This window comes from Pantherophis guttatus, chromosome 11, assembly GCF_059756535.1.
Source record: "Pantherophis guttatus breed Tessera chromosome 11, ASM5975653v1, whole genome shotgun sequence".
NCBI classification, from domain to species: Eukaryota; Metazoa; Chordata; class Lepidosauria; order Squamata; family Colubridae; genus Pantherophis; species Pantherophis guttatus.
The window spans coordinates 25,507,952-25,514,960 of record NC_142073.1 but is presented as its reverse complement, the minus strand read 5'-3'; the positions used below and the strand labels follow the sequence as shown (position 1 = coordinate 25,514,960).

Genomic DNA, 7,009 nt, shown 5'->3' with positions numbered 1-7,009 from the left:
CCGCGCTCCCTCTGCCCCACGCCAGCGAGGCCGGGAGCCGCCGTCGCTCAGGGCCCCCCAACCAGCAGCCGCAGCCGGGAACCGGAGCTCCACTTTCCCCCAAAGGCTGGCAAGCTTCGAGTCCAGCCTCGCCCCAGGCTGCCTCTCCCGCGTTGCTGTGGGTTTCCCCTCAGTCGGACGCCAAGAGCGCAGCGCCAGTTCGCGCCCACTCCTCCCGGGGCGGCTCGGCTCGGCACTGCTCCTAAGGCCGGCAGCGGGTGCTCCAAGCAGACGCCGCTCTGCTCAATGGGCCGGGCAGCGGTCCAGCCAGGGCCACCTTGGGGAGAGCGCCGGGCGGCTGGCTCCTGGCGCTCCCTTCCTGGCTCCCTCGGAGCGCAGCGAGGGGGAAACCCGGGATCTGCCGGCCGTGCGGACGATTCCCACCTGCGGCGATTGCAGGCGCCGAGCCCGATGGCAGGAGGGGGCGGCCAGGGGGAAGGGAGCCGAATGGCGGTGGGGGGGGACGGGGCGGCCGGCCTCCTTCAGTCGCGGGTTGCAGGCGCCCTTTGGAACAGGCTCTCCGACCTTGGCAACCTTAAGACTGGTGGACTTTGAGAACTTGCCAAGGTTGGAGCGCCCAGCCCTGCCCTGCCTTGGAAAGGCCCGTCGTAAGGCAGGCAGGCAGGCAGGCAGGCCGGAGGGTCCTGCTAATCTCTCCCGAGCCTCCCGTCCCGCAAGGCGCATTTAGAGCCTGGGGGCAGAGCTGCAGTCCTGCTTGCCACATGCAAACCCCAGCCGCCCTCCTCGCGTGCTTCCCCGCGCCCCCTTCCGACTGGGCAAAGGGCCTCTGCTGGGATGGGTGAACGGGCGCGCCCCCTGCCGGCCACTGGGAGCCACAAACCATTTAATCTGACCCCCCCCCCCCCCCAACCCTTTCACTAACTCACTCCTTCAAGGGGCTGAATTGCCAGCACCAGCTCATCTTTAACTGACTTGGGAAGCCCATTTCGGGAGAAGTAAAAGTTTCAGAAAAATAAACGTTTCTGCCCAATGTCGAATCGGGGACCTTTCGCACCTGAAATAAATCTAACCACTCTGCTCCTGGAAGAAGCGTGTAGGAGAACCCAAAGCAGAAACCAGATAGCCGAATCTGGAAAAATAAAGAACTCTCATTTTAAAGCTGGATGCTATACCTGCATCCAAAGGAAGCTGGATGCCTTTAAGTGACATTAAGTTTTTCAAAACATCTGATAGCCAGCCCTTCAAGTGAAAGTGATGAGAGTAAAGCAGCTGAGAGCTCCCAGATCATGGCCAGGATGGAGCTTCAGCGCCTCCTCCTCTGCCCCCCCCAAAGAGAATGAAGTGGCTGAAATCTGGACCAGGATTTCTTAGGCCAGTTTCATGCCCAGGTGATCCGCACTGGTTGGTCTCTGGGAAGCCTTTTCCTTCTTTATCCTCACCTTTCCTTCACTGACTAATTACAGTATTTGGGCTGGGGGATCTTATTCTGATAAACAAAAGAAAGAACATGGAATAATAGAGTTGGAAGGGACCTTGGGGGTCTTCTAGTCCAAGACCCTGCTCAAGCAGGACACCCGATATCATTTCAGACAAACAGCTCTCCAATCTCCTCTCAAAAGACTCTAAGTCAGGGGTCCCCAAACTTGGCAGCTTTAAGACTTGTGGACTTCAACTCCCAGAATTCTCCATAGCTGGCTAGAGAATTCTGGGAGTTGAAGTCCACAGGTCTTAAAGCTGCCAAGTTTGAAGACTTCTGCTCTAAGTGATGGAGCACCCACAACTGCTATCATGTCTCCGGTAGTCCTTTTTATTAGACTAGCCATACCCAATTCCTGTGACCATTCTTCCTAGGTTTTAGCTGCCAGCCCCCAATAATTCTCGTTGCTCTTCTCTGCACTCTTTTCAGAGTCTCAGCATCACTTTTATATTGTGGTGACCAGAACTGGATGCAGTATTCCAAGTGTGGTCTTACTGAGGCTTTATAAAGAGGTACTAGAACTTCATGTGATCTTGGATTCTATCCCTCTATTAATGCAGCCTAGGATTGCATTCGCATTTTGGGCTGCTGCTGCACGTTGGCTCATATTTAAACTATTGTTCACTAGGACTCCTAGAGCCTTCTCACAGTTACTGGCATTAAGCCAAGTTTTATCTAGCCTGTACCTATACAGACTTTTTTTCTTGCCTAAATGTAAAAAAAATCACTTTTCTCTATGTTGAATTTCATTTTGATAGGGTTCAGTGTTCAAGTCTGTCAAGATCTTTTTGAATCTTGAGCTTGTCTTTCAGGGTGTTGGTATTCCTGCTAGCCTAGTGTCATCAGTAGATTTGATGAGTACCCTTATATTCCCTCATCTAGATCATTTATGAAGCTATTGTCTTGGGCCTAAGATGGAACCTTGTGGTACCCCACTGCTTATTTCCCTCCATGTAGATGTAGTACCATTAAGAACTACGCGCTGAGTACAATTTGCCAGCCAATTAGAAACCCATCTGGTGGTGATGCTGTCTACCCCACATTTTTCTAGCTTGCCAAGAAGTAGGCTGTGGTCCCCTTTACTGAAATCAAAGTATACTAGGTCCACAGCATTTCATTGAGCCACTAATTTAATAACTTTCTTGAAGAATAAAATAATATTTGTTTGGCGGACATGGGTGAATTCTGCATTGGCTTTTGCAATGGCTAATGGAGTCAGACACCATGCAAGAATAAAATTTGCCTCAGATTTATCTAGTGCCAGGCTGTGCTAAAGCAGTATGTTTGGATCTGAAAGGGATACAAAAAATAACATTTGTTTGGCATAATCTGTTTTTGATGAATTCATATTGGCTACTGGTTATAATTTTGTTTGCTTCAAGGTGTTTGCAAATTTGTTGGTTGATTATCTTTTGCAAGATCTTCCCAAGTATTGATGTTGATGTTGCTGATTGGTCTGTAATTTCCTGGATCTGATTTTTTCCCCTTTTTTTCAAGATGGAAGCCACGTCAGCTTTTTTTCAGTCCTCAGGTAGTTTCCTGGTGCTCCAAGAACTATGAAATTGAAAGATTCTGGGATTACATCTACCAGCTCCTTCAGAACTCTGGGATGTAATCTGTCAGGACACAGTGATTCGAATCTGTCTAGAGCCGACAGGTGTTCTCTTACCTTATTTTTGCTTATTTCAATTTGCATTCCTAACTTGTCATTTATGGATCTGTTTTTGTTAAGCTGGTTTGCATTTTCTTTTTGTGTGAAGATGACTGGGCTTCTGTTTCTAGTCTCATTCTCCCCCACCTGTCAGCATTTAAGATTTGGGGAAGGATGTCGGAAGTGTGTGATGATGTTGCTGAGCAAGGAAGGCGAAACTCAGTCAGGACAGGGAATCCGCACCACAGCTGGTCAAACCAGTCAGTCTGAGTCAAGAGAGGCCAAAGGATCAAAGGGATCAAAGTCAGCAGGTTCCAAGCAAGCACTTGGCAAGGAAAGTGTTCTTCTTTTCGCTTTTTGTCTGTCTTCCTCACCAGTGGTAGAGAACTTCAGGTGACAAAGAACGACCAGGAATGCAGTCCTGCCTGGACAGCCATTGTCTAGAATGGGGTAGGGTCTCCTGCTTGAGCAGGATCCCTTCCAACCCTATTGTTCTTTCTCTATGTTCAGCAGGATAGACAGATGGGCAGACAGATTGGGATGAGCAGAAAGCTTTTGAAATAAGAGGGGGCGGGGTGTGAGTCTTGCCAAGGGTCTCTGTAACACCTAAGGTGGACGAAGGTCAGAAATGTGACACAAACACGTCAGTCATGGTTTTTGCATCGCAACACACATTTTTCATTTTCATGCACATATGCCCCAGGCAACAATATTCTATTCAGGATTCAGTCATTAAATTACTTGTATAGGAACACTTTTAATCCACCTTTTTACTCCATGGATCTCTAGTGAATCCACCGGCACTAATTTGAAATAGTCCAATTAACAATGAGGTACATCAAAATTAACCATCCGAACCCATTAAAATGAAACTTAAAGCAATAATGAAAATAAAACTTTAAATTAGTCCAAAGGTCAACAGAAAAGTTCTTGCACTTGGTACATCTTTCAGCAAAGGAAATCTTCCCCACCGCTGGGGTCCCGGAGGGGAGCGGCATGTCTGGCCTCCTTCGCTTTGCTTTGCCTTGTCTTCCTCCTCCTCTTCCAAGATCTGCTCCTCAAGACTATGTGTGGCTGTTGCCTTGTGAGAGGCAGGAGGGATCTCCGTCACCCTTGCTGCATGTGGCTTCTCTGTTGCTCCTGCCCTGGCAATTTGAACGCAGGAATTCCCAAAGTAGCGGCCCCTGTACAGTTTGGAGCCAGATACTTTAGATCAGCAGTTCCCAACCTTTCTGGCTCGATGAATCGGCCGAGGCAGCAGCGGTGTGTGTGTGTGTGTGAGAGAGAGAGATAGTTTTGGACACTTTCACAAATGCAGCTTTGCACACACTCACCACTTCCACAGCCCATCAGGAGTCCCCAACTCCCAGGCTGCTCAGCTGGAGGTGAGCGGTGGGCAAGTGAGTGAAACTGAAACCATCTCCCCCTCCCCAGGTTCATGGAAAATTTGTCTTCCGTGAAACCAGTCCCTGGTGCCAAGAAGGCTGGGAACCACTGCTCTAGATGTATTTTTGGTTATGGCAGTAATGAGAGGCCTCTGTCTCAAGACTGCCTTTAAAGCAGAATAATTATTCCTCATTTCTCCTCCTTGGATAAAACCCTGATGACACCTGCAGCTATTTGCAAATGAGAGCCTGGGAAGTCATTGCTCCAAATGTCTGCGTCCAGAGCCCTCAGAGTAGTTTTAAGTTGGCTATGACCCTCTTGAACTGCTGAAAGCACCACCATCAATCAGAGTTCCAACAGCTGACAAAAGGAAAATGCAAAAATTGGTCCCAGCTGGAGCTTGTTTGCTTGTTTGTAAATTTGCTGATGTTGAAACAATGGGAAGAAGCCATCTTGGCACCATTCATCAGCTCGTACATAAAAGAATGGCAAAGTACCATATCTGAGTGATGCCACTGTGGCAGAATGTTTGTGGAGACAGGGGATGCCCACCAGGAGGAAATGACCCCTCACAGCTCCATGGAGAAAGAGTCCCTTCTAACCCTGTTATTCTATGCTCTGTGTTTACTCAGCAGAAAGAAATGTCTTCCTTTAATGCCACTGGCTTTTTTGCCTATACAATATGCCCAGCTAGATGGCAACACAAGGTTGGCCTTGGCTGATCTGGAAAAAGTCAGCAGCCTCAGGCCGGCTTCATTGGATAGGATAAAATCCTGAGATTAGAGGTTAGGCTAAGAAGGAAACAAAGATCAAAAAACCCAACCCCTCATGCCGGAAGGCAAGGCAAACTTCTGCCTTATTTCCAAGAAAAATGCAAGCAGGGACATGTCCACAAACTATTGAGCTTGATTGGAAGGAGATGGCCCTGCAAGATAGCATAATGGTTCTGGGGTAGAGGAACTCCTGGATGGCCATGGGATTTACTGCATAAAAGGGTTCAGCTATCCAGAAGACAGGTGTAAGTCCTATTGCGACTCTGATCTGGATGCCCTTGAATGAGCTGAGTGGCACCGGTTGTGGCCTTTGTCAAAGCTCAGCCCCACATTCTGCTCTGGCTGCTCTGAGATTAATGATCCAGCCGCTTATGTCCCTTGGATGCGAGTCAGGCTGGGAAAGTAACTGCTGCTTCCGCAGAGTTTCCTCAAAGGTGTCCTTTGGGGCGAGTGCTCTGGGGTCAGCGTTATGGGAGGAGCTCCTCCTCATATCTCCTTCTTCTGGCTTGGGCAACCTGAGTGAGTGGACAGGCCTGCAGATGGGCTTCTACTGAAGGAGAGAGACCTGCCTGAGACATTGGGACACAGAGGCTCCCACGGTCGATGGAGAAAAGCACCCTTGTCTTCTGAGGCCAAGAATGAAAGGAATGAAGAGGCAGAATTTACTTAGCTGCTGTAAAAGCTTTGTCTTCCTGAACCTTCTTCACAATCATAATAGCAAACGATGACATAGGTCTCCCATGCTCTATTTTCCACAAACCCTCGGAAGCTGTGTTTCTTGACTGGAAAAATTAAGACCTTGAACTGTGAGTCTTCAAGCATGAAGTTTATTAAACTGGCTTTCCTGAATTTTAAAACAACCATCCTTCTTCGGAAACAAAAATATTGAAACACGATACAAGTTCTGACAGGGATTTGAATAAGCAATGTTCCCAGGGTCGGAGAGCAGCTGTCATTTGGGATGAATACAATCAATGTGTCTTTTTAGCAAGCTCAACATTGACTGCAACATATAGGAATCGGTGGGACTTTTGTGGATCCCCAGCTGAGGAGGGCCAGCCAGATCAGGAAAGGAATTTCTCAGATTATGGCAAGAGGCAGCAACAACATAATAATCAGAGACAGCGGGAAATCCTGGGATGCAGGGAGAAAACAGAGCAGTTGATAGCCCTGGGGACTCTAGCTAGTAGAAAAGACCCTCTACTATCACTAGATGGAAATATTTCAGCTCCAAAACCAAGAATGATACCTGGTGATTCTTCCAAGCTCTACTATTTGTATCTACCGTACAATCTGGGAACTAGTATTAGGGAGGGACTGACTTCAACCTCTTTCCCTCACACGTAACATCCATACTGAGTTACTCTTATTCCTTGGAAATGCACCCCTCCCTGCTGGAAATCCACCTCCTTATTAAATTCCATCACATTTTAAGAGTAAAAAGACTGAAATAACTGAACGTAAAAATTATCATATTTCCACTAGCACATAACATTAAAAGACAGTTAGAAAAGAAGGACTAGAAGGTAACATGATAATTTTCCAATATTTGAGGGGCTGCCACAAAGAAGAGGGGGTCAAGCTATTTTCCAAAGCACCAGAAGGCAGGAACAAAGCAATGGATGGAAACTAATCAAGGAGAGAAGCAACCTAGGATTTTCCCGGCAGTGAGAACAATTAACCATTGGAATGGCTTCCCTTCAGAAGTTGTGGCTGCTCCAT

At 47.9% G+C, this 7,009-nt stretch overlaps 1 non-coding gene across 1 annotated transcript; it reads left to right on the top strand.

The window, feature by feature from the left end:
• Positions 1 to 2,649: 2,649 nt before the first annotated feature.
• On the top strand, positions 2,650 to 2,784 carry LOC117670489 (small nucleolar RNA SNORA15). Its single transcript, XR_004592652.1, has one exon. It is a non-coding gene; the product is annotated as a small nucleolar RNA SNORA15 (small nucleolar RNA).
• The last annotated feature ends 4,225 nt before the right edge of the window (positions 2,785 to 7,009 follow it).